Raw genomic sequence first — 13,950 nt, forward strand, 5'->3', positions numbered from 1 at the left:
TCACTGTATGTACCAGTTATAAACTTTTCCATTATAATTCTTTTGTATGACACGCATATTTATTTATTTATTAAAACATACAGTGATAAAAAACTAATATATAACAAGACATGTGATGATTATGTCTAATACCATGGTCCTGAAAAATTGACAATAATGAGTCAAAAATTACGTTTTACATTAAGCTATCGAATTTGTTTAGATAGAAAGAGAAGTCTGGTCTGTGGAAGGGAGCACCATTCCAATAAAGAGAACTCTCTTAACGTGCTACGCGGGCCGTCAGCCCTGAGAACCGTACCTGGCCCCCCTACAACGTGATAGACCCCGCACCGATACGGTGAATAAATGTAATGAAATTACATCTCCAACGACGCGTTTTTCTTTATGGTATTTTATTTGATTTAGTAAAATTACTGTATATTCAGGGCCATGAATCAAAAATTATACACTTAATATTAATTTTATTAAAATAAAAATAAAGCGAATGAAATGTTTTAATTCTTTAGTGATAAGTGGTCGATTGTCTCAAACAGGTGTTTTTAAATAAAGAACTCCGATAGGTTAATGCACTTTACTATGCAAGTTTGCGTTGTTTAAAAAGTGTTAAAAAAAAACGCAATTTTTTATGTACCACAGAGTAATGAGACAAGAAGGGTTTTATCTTGATAGAAAATAATTTAAAAATTAAAATCTACGCACTACCTCGTTTGCGTTTGCTTTTTTGAGATATAACAGAGTATTCGTTGGCTATTGTCGATAGCCATAAAATCAAAATATATCAATGCAAACAAAAAAGGCACCTTGTTATTTGGCGCAAAGACCAGATAGCTCCTTGTAAAAAAGACCTGACTGCCTCTTGTACAAAAGACTAAGGTTCCATTCCCCGAAAATACGACTAAAAGACCAATTCATGTAATTAAAACTAGCATTTTTATTACAAAAAGAAGAGATCAGACTTTTTCTTGAAAAATACAAGACGACGGCTTACAATAACAACCAGAACGCCTCTTGAAAGGAAGACCAGACAGATTTCTGGAAAGAAGAGATCACATAACTTCTTGATTCGAGATCACATTGCATCTAACCAAAAAAGCTCTGGCTTCTTACGAAGAGATTGATTTGTAGAATAGATCAGATGGAATCTTGCAAGAGAGACAATAAGGTCGTTGCAAAAATGTATGTTTTATAAGTAACATTATTCTTAGGCTTTTTTTCTTTGAAATTCGTATTTAGATCTCTGTTAAACGAAATATTTTTTTTAATATGACTATAGTAAAAGTTCAAGTGGTCTATGGCAAGAAAGACGACTGGATGTTTTTTTTAATTGCAGTCCGAATCCGTCTTAATTCTTGAGCACCGCGCATCTCTACCGGGTCGGACAAAGGTCCACAATCGATTATATCCTTACATGTTTATTAGGAAGTAATTTACTTACGTAATTTTTAAGACCCGACCGGCAACGTTACGTCATGGTTCTTAATACTGATATAAACTCTGGAAATTTCAAGGAAACATACCAATGTGTAGGATACACACTTCATGTACAACTTCTGGTATAAACATCATCATTTTTTTATTTCGCCCAGTTATTTTGGATCTCTTGTACATACACTTGTCTTGGGTACGCAGGGAAAATTTTTCAAATCAAATCGCTTTCTAATTTTATTTCCTCGCTCTTCTTTCGTACTTCCCGATTTCTGTCACTTGGTTTTCTTTGTTTTGACACAATCTTTCATTACCATTTATATCTTTCTTTATTTATATCTTTTCATCATTTATATCTTTTCTTTCACTATACACATCCTTGACTGCTATTTTAAAATTTTTATTTTATGTTATAATGTTTATATGTACTTTTTTAACATATCCGTATTATAATTTTTATTTTCTTTTATCATTATTGTTGAAATTATATACAAATAATCATTAATTAATATACATATACCGCCATCTATTGGAACATAGATTGTGTAGTGTTCCTACCGTCATTGTTATAAAGTTAAATGTAGGTATGTTTCTGAACATATAATAAAAGTTAGTTCTGTTCGAAAATCACAACCGGCGTTTTATTATAATTATATCTATGTCATCATCATTACAGCCGACCGTTGCGTTCATCGTAACCCGACTTGGAATAGCGATCTTTGTGTGAGGCTTAAGCCTTGCAGTGAGCATCTACCAGCTGATATGATGATGATACTTTCAAATCCAGGATCCCCTCTGCTGGACATAGGCCTTCCCAATAGACTTACAATAAAACCCGTTAAAATTAGCTTACATCCAACATTTTCCGATCAACTTAACAAAGTCCTGGGTCGCCCTTGCCAGTCTATCTTCACTGACAACGTCAAGGCCTCAGTGGACATAAGCCTGGGCCTGCTCAGTATCACACAGCCAATCCGCTGGGTTTTGCCGGTTACTTTCATTCCTAATTCGATTTCGTACAACGAGTGTGAGATTCTTTAGTTTGAAAGACCGTGTTTCTAAACCATGAGTGGTAACAGAATGCGTATTATACTTGGGAAATTAAAAGTTGAGATGTTATATATGAAAGAATAAGTACAAAAAATAATTTTAGATAATGTGCGGTATGATAAATTAAGTAATGCAAGATGAAATGAAGTGATTGAAAATTAAGGAAGTGTAAATATTCTTCTTCTTCCTAAAATTTTTTCAGCCGGTGGACGCTCATTGAAAGGTATATGCCCAAATATCGCCATGGTGACCGGCCCTACACCGCCTGCGTTCAGCGACTTTCCTCTACCTTAATTATATCGTCGGTCTACCTAGTGGAGTCTACTGGCTTCTAGTCGTCACTCGAGAACCTTTTGGCCCCAATAGTCATTTGCTGCAAGAGCGATGTACCCCTCCCACTGTCATTCAGAAGAGCAGTTCTTCGAGCCACGTCGGTGATCGGAAAAATTATTAACGAGCAAAAAGATCTCCCACGCACGATAGTGAAACGAGAGGCCTTAAAATAGTGATACTATAAAAAATTCTATTTTTAAAATCTAGCACTCAGTGATGAAAGCGATAATTTTCTCAATGCACCAGCGCTATTTTTGCGACCTTGTTATCATTCGCAAAGGTCAAAGAATAATGGCATAATTAACTATGAATTATAGTGACTTCGTTTACGATCATACATATATTGCAGTAAACTTGATAGTTTATTTCACACTACCTGTATCCGCGACGATGTTCGCGTGACATTAAAAAAAATTTGTTCATTTAATTTTTTTCGTTAAGAATTTTTATAAAATTAATGTTGACTCAGTTATCTAATAAACATAAGCTACCTGCCAGTATAAGTACCATCAAATTAGGTCCAGTCATTTCAGAGATAAACCGGAACAAATAAACATACAGACAGTAAATAAAAAAAATTATACATGTACCGTATATATTCATATATATGTAGTAAAAAGCGGTTATTTTAATATTACAAAACGAACAATCCAATTTTATGTATATTTATAGATTATAAATTCCTCCTTTATATGCAGTTCATATGTGTTTTATATACTCGTAGTGTGAATGAGAAGCCTTTATCACGGAGTCACTTGAGAAAAGATAAAGGAAATATTCTTTCTTCCGATTATACTACATAGAAGCGTTTCTGGACTTTCTTCAGCTTTCTACCAGCCCAAACGCTCTCCGAAGTGGTAGTACTGATATCAGCCAGGCGATATTACGTCTGTGTACCATAATACCACAGAGCTATGAAAAAACCCACATGCTAAGTGTGATGATTAAGGTACATCGTCCCATAGATATCTTTGGTGGAGGGCCTTGCAGTGGATGTATATAGGATGAAACGACGAGTTATACATTCATTGAAAACAAATGCGCTATACATTGAGCAGTGGTTGGGGGACTGAGATTTGTGATTCAAGGTCGCAAGTTCGATTCCCATGGTACAATCTTATATAATTCACACTTTGTGCATTAATTATAAACGATTGTCACTGCTCTAAAAAATTTCAGAGGATGAGTTGCAACATACTTTGCATACCATAATATCATACTGTGATCGCTAACCCCTATAGATATCTTCGGGGAGGCCTAACCTTTGCAGTGAGTTGAAACGACAAGCTTTACATTCACCTTTTATAAGCCTACACCAAACTAAACATCCTGTATATTTTACCTTATTGGGCGGTTGGTTACTTACTCTGATCATGAAACGGAAATCCGACTTTGTATTATAATTTTAAATTTCATTTTTGGAAATTATTGACGTTTATTATATTCAAAGTTCGTATAAGGTTTAATAGTATAATTCATGTCTTTCCAAATTATTATTTAAATTTGTTAGTTTCGTTTCGACAAACGACCGTAAATCTTTTTATTATATTTATTTTTTTCCTTGAAAGAAAAAATAGATCATGTTGTATGTTACACATTGCAAATTATGTTTATATATATTATACTTGTAATTTTAGATGTGATTTATTTGTAATCGACGTATTTAAAGTGTTTTGCAGATGTTTTGTTTCGTATCTAAATGTATTTATCTGCGTAATGATGAATATCTGTTTAGTTCGATACATTATTTATCGATTTCTATGACGCTCGACCGATATCTTATTTTTAAACTAATGTTTATTGTATACAGTGCTACACGAATACAAAATGTGAATTTTTATTTATGGTATTTTATTATTCGTATGTAAAGAAATAGGGTAGATAGGCCTTGGGGGGAGACCTATCACTTGCAGTGCAACAAACGCATATTAACATGTCAGCAAGTCATTTCGGTCGTTATTACAAACGATGAACATGACACTGCTATTCAAGTGCGAAATGGAACTGGAGACATGGTGAAAAGTGTCACCGTCGCTGTCCTGGTAGAAAACAGAGAACGCCGTCATATTTTTCTTAAGACATTGTCACAGAATTGTAAAGGAGGTGATTGAGTTTGGTAAAGGGAACCGCTGAGAAATGTAAAAAAAAAAACAGAATAAGTATAGGAGCAAATTGTAACCAACTGTGACATCAAACAATATGGCGAAGAAAGAGAGGCGACGTGTGTATGAACTGTGAATGAAAGAAAGAGAAAGTAAGATATTGTAAAGTATAAAGAGGAAAAGGAAAAGTGAAGAAAATGTAAATAAAAAGTATGATGAAAATATTAATTGTTTACAAAAGGATTTTATTTCTTCTCTGTTAACATAGGTGGAACGAAGGTCGCCAAAAAAGGCAGCCATTAAGAATAAATATGACACACTTTTGGAGTAAATTTACTATTTGTATACTAGTCGCCCCCGACTCGCTTCTTGCGCTTTGATACGTGTGACTTTATTTTTTTAACGATTAAATGCAAAGTTTTTGACATCTGTCTTGCCTGATTTTAAGCGATCACAAGGTCTACAATGCCACAAGTTTGATAGAAGAAACCTATTTACTCCTGACTTGAACACTCCTATGTTATAGATAGCTATAAACAACTCTAGTAGGTTGTTTGATACCTTGGCTGTTCGTACAATAAAAGAAGTCTCGTGAAATCCGATGGAAGAGAGAGAGATTTAAGTAAGAAAAGGACCAATATATAGCTACTTCCGCCAATGCAATAGTACTTGTGCAATAAAGTCAGCCCGCCAGCCCGCTGATATGCGCATGTGGCAAACAATGCGAATTACACAACTACAGCCGTTAAATCAATCAACACGTGTTTCACCCCTCCACGGGGCATCCTCAGGAGTAATGTTACACCGATTAGTGCCAAACACAGAGTAGCACTTTGCAGGCGGTTTTATTGCACAACTACTACTACATTGGCGGAAGTAGCTATATATTAGTCCTTTTCTTACTTAGGATCGACTTTGGCAAAATAACGCCTGAATCCATCAGATATGGAAGAAAGGATTTGTTACGTTTCGTTATAGTAGTTCAATACGATACGAAAAAGATGCATATCGTGCAGTAAGACAAAACATAGCATGGCAAGAATTCATAGCAGCATCGCCACGAAATTATAAAAAAAATAAAATATCCAATTACAGTGCTATAAGTAATTTGATTGTACACTGAGTTTATAGATCTAGCTCTAGAAGATTTACTTAAAGCAACGGTCTTGTAATATAACCTATGAATGACAAGCATATTATTGTACCAGCGAAACGTAGTCCAAGCTATTTGATTACTGCGCCGTGGTCCAAACACGTGCCTGTAATTTCACAGTACGCGAGCATCATCTTATATCTACTGCCTTCATACATATAATTGTTTGTAATGTTTCGACCACGTGAGAAAACGTGCTCATAGAAAAGTAGCAATTGTTTTTTTTTTCTTTTACTCTTTATTGAACATCGAGATACGGTGGAAAAGGAATTATTTTAAATTGACAACGTATTTTGTATAGCAAAATATTTCGGCTAAACTTCTCAATCAGCATATTTCCGATACAAATGTACACGAAATAATTAAGCTCGTTTTAATCACCTTTAGGCGAAGCATTGGACCTCCGCTTTAGCCTGATGTTAAGCGATGACGAGATCTATGATGCTTGCTTAGGATAAACCTATTTACTCTTGACTTGAAGAATCCCATGTTACAGTTTTTTTGCCTTTAATCCTAATGGCAGAGACGTTAGAGAAAAATTGGTCAAAATTTATAACTTCTATTCAGACCGAATATTTATTTATTTTCATATTCATTTTAGTTAGTTTTTTTTTAATTATACATTTCCGATTGTTTTTTATTGAATCTTGATATATTTTGTTTCCAACTTACAGTTCGCTGAAAACAACGACGTTGGTAGGTTGTTCCGTGCCTTAGCTGTTCGCACTAGGAAACTAGTATCAAAATCACTTAGTGTGGGTTGAAATCATTTCAATCGTGTACGGATGTCATGAATCTGTGCGTCTTATTGTGCGATGGAAGAAAGGAGATGGGGAAATTATTTGGTGTAATTCCGACGCACACTCTCCAAAATGCAGTCTATAGAACACCAATAAACAGACCACTTTGTGTCATTGAATAAATAAATAAATAAAAAGTATAAAGAAAACTTGTAAATAAAGAAAACAACTACATATGTGCTGGTAAATAAGAACCAATGTAATAAGGAATGTAGACTAGGAAAGAAAAGCGACGTGTGAAAGATCACAACGTGAAGAATGTAAGATTTCGTGAAGGATGTGAGCCTGTATATAAAATGTATGAATAGAAAAGAAGAAGTACATACGAAGAAGTATATAGTGGTTTTATCTAAAAGGGTAATGTCTTTCACACAATCATATTATTTATTTTAATTATTATTATGTACTTGTAAATATTCAGTATCGATAGTTACACATATGTTTATAATACATATGTATAACTATCGATACTGAATATTTACATAAAAATAGGGGACGTCCATAATGTATTTACAAGGCACCTTGAAATACTGTCCACCGAGGTGTCGACTACAGTCTCTAATTCGTTTGTAATAAACGGAGTCAAATTACTTAATAAAATTCCGCACAACTTTATTGGACTTCAATTTACAAATTCAAAGCGCATATTAAAAGTGAATTGACTGATAAGGCTGATTATTCAATAAAGGATTATTTAAATGACAAGAATCCTTGGCAATGATGTCACCTGATTATTTAGATTTAATTTAGGCTATATGTGGTTGTTGTGGAGTTTCTTCCTGCTTCTTCCCCACAGCTAAAACACCTTGTAAAGCAGAGTAGAATCAAATATAAAATAGATAGAAAATAAATAAGTTGAAGATCAATAAGAGTTCTGTTAAAAGTTCCGATGTTGAATAAATAAATTTTATCTTAACTAATTTTATACGGTTAAAAGTGAAATTATTAAAACGTGTTTTCTCACTCTGGAACCATTGGTTTATGATGTCTTAACGAGGCTGTGCTTGAAATCTTTCCACGGGGTCGAATCAGGAATGAGGAGATATGTTGACGTTAGAAAGTAATCGAGATAGCCCAGCGGATTAGAAAGATCAAGTGGCAATGGCAGGCCACAAGGCATAAACGTCCTCTAGAGATTTGAGGTTCTGAAGAGGAGACCACAGACATTTAAGAGCAGAGCAGGATGCTCATACACAAGAAGCACCCTAGTCAAGGTCCTCGCAAGATGTTGGATGCATACCGCTTTCAACCGGTCCTATTTGAAATCTCTGGGAAGCCTAAAAAGATGATAATGATGAATATAGTTGACCAATAACAGTGGAAATTGCGGTTTATCATTATTTGCGAACACATTATTCTCTGATCAAAAGTTACTCATACAACATAGAAGTGATTCGAATAAAATTGTTAAAATAGATTCTTAAGGTAGCAGCACGAGTTGAAGCTAACTCGGGTGCCCTCGGGCTGGCCACCATTAGACCTCTTAGGCTGAACGCTTTTAAAAAATAGGTCATTTATATATTTCGGTATTTATAAATACATATCTTTATATGAATGACTGCTATGGGACTCTAGGCATTACTATATCATCATCATATCTTTCCATAAACGCCCTCTGCAGGGTGATTTTTAAATTTCGTTACAATAACATAACGTATGCATTAAATATATTTATAGGAGCACGTTTAAAAAAATAATGTACTTTTTGGAAGGTATTTGTTTCAGACATTACTAAAAGGAAAAACCCGTAAAGTCATTTAGTTGTGTTTAATTTTAAATGCAACTGTGTTCATATGAGACGCCTTAACAATGCGTTCCGATGCACGCAAACGGCGCGTCATCACCAGCGGTGATCCAGTAAAAGTTATGACAAACAATAATGCGTTATAAAATGCCCGGCGTGCACGAAAATCTGCTTCAGTTCGCCACAGAACATCGCAAGGTCAAGAGCACTAGGCTCTTTCAAACAGTCCGCCGTCGCTGCCAACTGTGATGTGACATTTGCCTCGTACTATCGGAGAAAAATAAAAAAAAAACAATTTTAGAATCTATAAACAAACGCGAACGTTTCCCGCGCATACGTGTTCCAAATTCAAATAAAGCTTCAGTGACGCTTTGTTTTTTTGTTGTGTGATGTTCTAAATTTTATAAATATTTAAATGTGTTAATAATAAATAAAAGGTAAAGAAAAAAAATTCGAATTGAAGGAGCGGGAAAACAGTATCAACGAGTAAGTATAATAAATAATCTATTTATTATATTCTGTGTAAATTTAATATAGACAATAAATTATAGATTTACGTGTTTTGGAGAGTACACAATATTTAAGATTATATAAAGAATATTAAAAAATACACCTCGCGATGGATTATAATACTTTCTACATGGAAACGATAATAAAACATAAATCGATAAATATGTTGTACGTGTATGTACTTTAGAGTTGATTTAGAAATATTAAATACAGATAAACACACGAAATAACATTAATTCGAACTTTTAAAATGAATATAAATATTCATTTTTACATATTGCTACAGATTAAAAATTATTAAGAATTACATTACTATAAAAATGATAAAGAATAAAAAGCAAACTAAATTTAAAATTCGAATTATTGGGAAATGCAAATGAATTTCTTTTAGACATTGATAAAATAACGGATACGTTTAGCAAATATTCCGGTATTTATAACAGTATATACACAATAAAGGTTTCGTTCAATTGTTTTCATAACAACGCCCACGATCTTATTATGAAACATCCGTTCAAAACTGTTCAACTTTTCGCCGGCAATGTTTAAAGCAGTGATATAAAATCAACACGTGATTTATTGGTCGCGTGGTCTTTGGTTACAACTTAGTATGTGTGTATATATTTTTTTATACATTCATATAAAAAATAAATATATATATTATATATAAAATTACATTAGAAGTAAAAGGATTTGATTGGTACAATTATGCGCTAAAACAATAAAATTTAGATGCGCTAGCATTCACAATATTTATGCTCCTTCTGTTATAGATCTGTGGGTGAATTTAGATCTGTGTTGTACATGAAAGAATATATTGAATCAAATACTTTTTTTTAATTATTACATATGTGACATTTGAGCACTGGTATCACAGAGATTTGTGATCGCATGTCGCGGGTTCGATGCTCAACAACAACCTTATATAATTCACATTTTGTGCAATTATTATATAGGATTGCAATTGTTCATAAACAAGAATCCAGATGATGGACTGTAGCATCCTCTGCGTACCATAATACCATACTGCGATTGTCAACACGCCTGCCAAGCGTACCGATTATGGTACATCTGAACCATAAATATTTTTGGAGAAAGCTTATGACAAATGCTTGGCAAATGTTATAGACAGTTTTACGAACTTAAGTAAAATATTATCAGCCTTCTTAATGTCCTTCTTACAGGTAAAATATCAAAGCAATAAGCTGTCAATTCAGCAGAATATCTAATTGATATTAAATTGATTCTAATTAAAAATGTTTTTATTACATTTTAATTGTTCAATGAAATCGTAATTATAATTTACGCTTGGTAACTGGCTTGTAGTACGTGGCGGTATAACATTCACTATGGAACTTTTGAGCTTCGCAACCTTTAAGGATGTTTCAGACTGAGTACCTCTTACACCCTGCTTAACAAAAAAAAACAAACAAGCTATACATCATTTGTTCGACTAATACATGGCATGCATGCACAATTATAACCTTAAAATTAAGACCTAGATTTAATTAATTTGATATAGTAAGTAGGACATTGAGAAAGAAAAAAAATGTAAATGTGGTTGTAAAAATCTTTAGGGTAGTGTATGAAGACTATGAATAAAAAAATATTTGCTGCAAACGGAATTTGTCATATTTAATGAAATCAGGCGTCCATCCTAAGTAAGAAACTGTGGACTCTGTGTTTGGCACTAATCGGTGTAACATAACTCCTGAAGATGCCCCGTGGAGGGGTGAAACACGTGTTGAGATATATGACGGTGGCAGTTGTGTAATTCGCATTGTTTGCCGCATACGCATTTATCAGAGGGCTTGCGGGCGGTGCACTTTGTTGCACGACTACCACTAACTCCTCTCTCATTCTTTTTCATTCTTTATTATGCCTAATTAAGGTTGTCTGGATGTAGCCTGAGTCGAACTAGTATACTTCTTATCGCTTAAATTGTTTTTCCCTTACACTAGTCATCTCTTCACAAAGTAAGTGTTTCGTAAAGAGATAATATAAATAACTGTTAATTAACTAATATATACTTAATTATTCTAACTGTCAAATAATATCTTAATTGAATTTAAAACGTCTATGCAATAATGGTTAATTAAAATGATAGTTAATATTTTTTCTAAAATACATTAACATTTTTATTTAATTTTCATAGCCTTTTTTGTCTTATGCTCCACTTTGGCCTCTTACGCTCCCCTATCAAACATACATGATATTTTATGTTAAACGCGTGTTAAGTTCATTTTCGAAATGCCTTTGAATATCCTTCAGAACGGTTTTGGCTGTGTCAAATGATATTTCAACTTTTGGCAAATGTTATAGATAGTACTACCAGCCTAGGAAAAATTACCTGCCCTCCTAATGCCCGTGAGTTTTAAATGACAACACAGAACACAGAGTTTATATTTCATTTTAAAGCAAAACTTTTTTTTTCTAGACTCAAAGTGAGTCACAAATAAGTCGCCGGTCATTGTGCAAGCCCTGGTTTATATTTTGCAGCGCGTTTTATTCCGTTAAACAAGTCTGGTTAATATTTAATTACAATACAATTATTATCAACCTCCTACATAATGTATTGATCGCATTTGTTTATAAATGATCAAATACAAAACATCAGCTTTGCCTACGCATGAATAACTTTGTTATAATATAGTTTTATGTCGTACCTTTTCCTTATATTTACTTTAATATGCGATATCGATCGGTGAACAAAAGATTTGTTAAAGATTCATCGGATGCAATGTTTACGAGGACAAACATACGTAACATCTCTTGTTAATATTTATTTATACAGAATGATTTGTTACAGATGTAAAAGTTTTAAATGAATGAATGAATATCTTAACAGATTCAAATTTTACACATATTCCAATCACCGGTATAAAGTTATCACTGTAAAGTTCCACAACATATCTCAGATCTTCATTTTCTTAGTTTTATATCTAAAATTAATTAAAATATGTTATGAAATAAATATTATTATAGCAATAATTGATCGAAATGTGTGAAACTTATTTTGATGATCCATACAAATGAAAAATAGTTGAATTTCATTTTAAAGAGCAAATGTTTCTGGTCGGCTCTAGTTAACAGATTAGCGTTCCACGCTAGGGGTAGCTTATTGCTTATAATGTGAAAATAATGGACGATTCAAAAGCGCATGTAAATGCCTATTCGAATAAAGATATTTTAAATTTGAAACTGAATTCTATAGGCCAATAATTTGTGGCAGTAATAGTAAACCATAATTAATTTTATTATGTAGATATTGAATTTTGAAAACATGTTTTTTACAATACTACTACTACGTTATTATTTCTGAAACCATTGATTTTTAGTTTCAAAATCTTCAAAATCTTCTCAGATTTTTTAGTTTCAAAATTTCAGTGGTGCGGGCACATTATCCTTGCGTGGGAACTTGGTGGGCTGACGACATAGTCAAGATGACGAGGAATACATTGACTCCTTTAAAGCATTAACATCTAAAATTGAACACTGAACACCCTGTAGTATCGATATAAAAATAAATCAATCACATCCCTAGCGCCCGCTATCGCATCATTATTGCACGGTGATTACATTCGATACAACTTAACAAGCGTGCTCTACGCCTGCTTAGCTCTAAGTTGGCAAAACTGTAACGCCATAACAATGTAAATGTAATTTTTACACGGACTTATGTACATTAAAAACTAGCATTTTTGATATTCACATATCGATGCTCTGCCTCTCGGAAAAATATTGTCACGACTTTAGTTATAGGGAAACGCAGACGCAATAAAAATGCGCCTATTAATGTTCTAGAGTCCGGGCAACGGAAATGGCAGCGATTCTGCCAACAGCAGCACTTTACCTACAGCTCTCACTATTATGAGTCTACTTGCCCTTCATTTCTCTTTAGGACGTAGACTGACTTAGAATGTCCCCAGTATTGGCTTATATAGTCGTCAACGGCATTCTAGTATGTAATAATTTTGATATTTGAAAGTTTGAAATCAATGACATTGTCAATTTTCCTGTAAGCCAGCTGCAGCACAAAACATCCTCAGTCGTTACAAAACTATAATTTGGATACTTGTTCTAATGAAATTTAGTCATACCAACTACTTGAACTTTTTCTAAACATTTTCTGGGTAGTAGTAGAGCATCACTTGAAATGTGTGATATCTATCTTCTCAAAGGAATATTTAATACTTTGTTTATAATAAACTAGGTGTACACCTACAAGGAAAAAAATATTTCATTTTGTAGTTTATTATACGAAACAAATGTAAACATATGTTAAGTTTTGCTCTTAGAGTCTTAGAGCTTATTGTAAGGTATAAGCCTTCATCAAAGATATACCATAATCGCCACGTTTGGCAGACGGGTAGGTAATCGCGGTGTGGTATAATGGTGCGTTGAGGGCGCTGCTGTTCAACCTCTGAAATTGTTAGTGAACTGTGGCAATCCTATATAATTAATGCAAAAACTGTGAATTATATACAAAATTGTACCATACGATCGCAAGTGTCAATCCTTACCAGAATTTTTAAATAAATAAATATAAGTTTAATTTTCGATTTTCGAATCTAAACAGGCGATCTATAATTCACAGTGTTTGATCACAGAGTATGTGAAATAATCGATTATAAACACGTCACGTTCTACTTTGTTTCCATTTTAATTGAGAATTGTGCAAACCTTGAGATACGGTGCTATCGAAGTGTAAATAGTTGATACAAATATTAGTTATTAAAACAACGCTCGTCGCTTTGTTTACCAGCTGATGAAACTTATGGAGATTGAATTACGATCATTAGATATATATATAAAATAAATTACTATACCTTT

At 33.4% G+C, this 13,950-nt stretch overlaps 2 protein-coding genes across 4 annotated transcripts in view; one reads left to right on the forward strand and one right to left on the reverse strand.

The window, feature by feature from the left end:
- Positions 1 to 13,950, reverse strand: part of rg (rugose) — a 728,321-nt gene that overhangs the window by 60,549 nt on the left and 653,822 nt on the right. The window lies entirely within an intron of this gene.
- LOC137923736 (facilitated trehalose transporter Tret1-2 homolog) overlaps positions 1 to 13,950 on the forward strand; it is an 81,145-nt gene that overhangs the window by 30,350 nt on the left and 36,845 nt on the right. Inside the window, exon 1 of one of the 3 annotated variants that reach the window (XM_068766995.1) lies at positions 8,796 to 9,093. The exons of 1 other annotated variant lie outside the window; for it this stretch is intronic. The gene's annotated coding sequence lies outside the window, so the exon portion shown is untranslated. Of the gene's footprint in view, positions 1 to 8,795; positions 9,094 to 13,950 lie in introns of those variants that run through there. One more of the 3 variants, XM_068766996.1, reaches the window with a different exon arrangement.

Source organism: Battus philenor, unplaced genomic scaffold, assembly GCF_028537555.1.
Source record: "Battus philenor isolate CCGP_79_NKW_IND1 unplaced genomic scaffold, ilBatPhil1.0.hap1 SCAF_22, whole genome shotgun sequence".
Taxonomy (NCBI): domain Eukaryota; kingdom Metazoa; phylum Arthropoda; class Insecta; order Lepidoptera; family Papilionidae; genus Battus; species Battus philenor.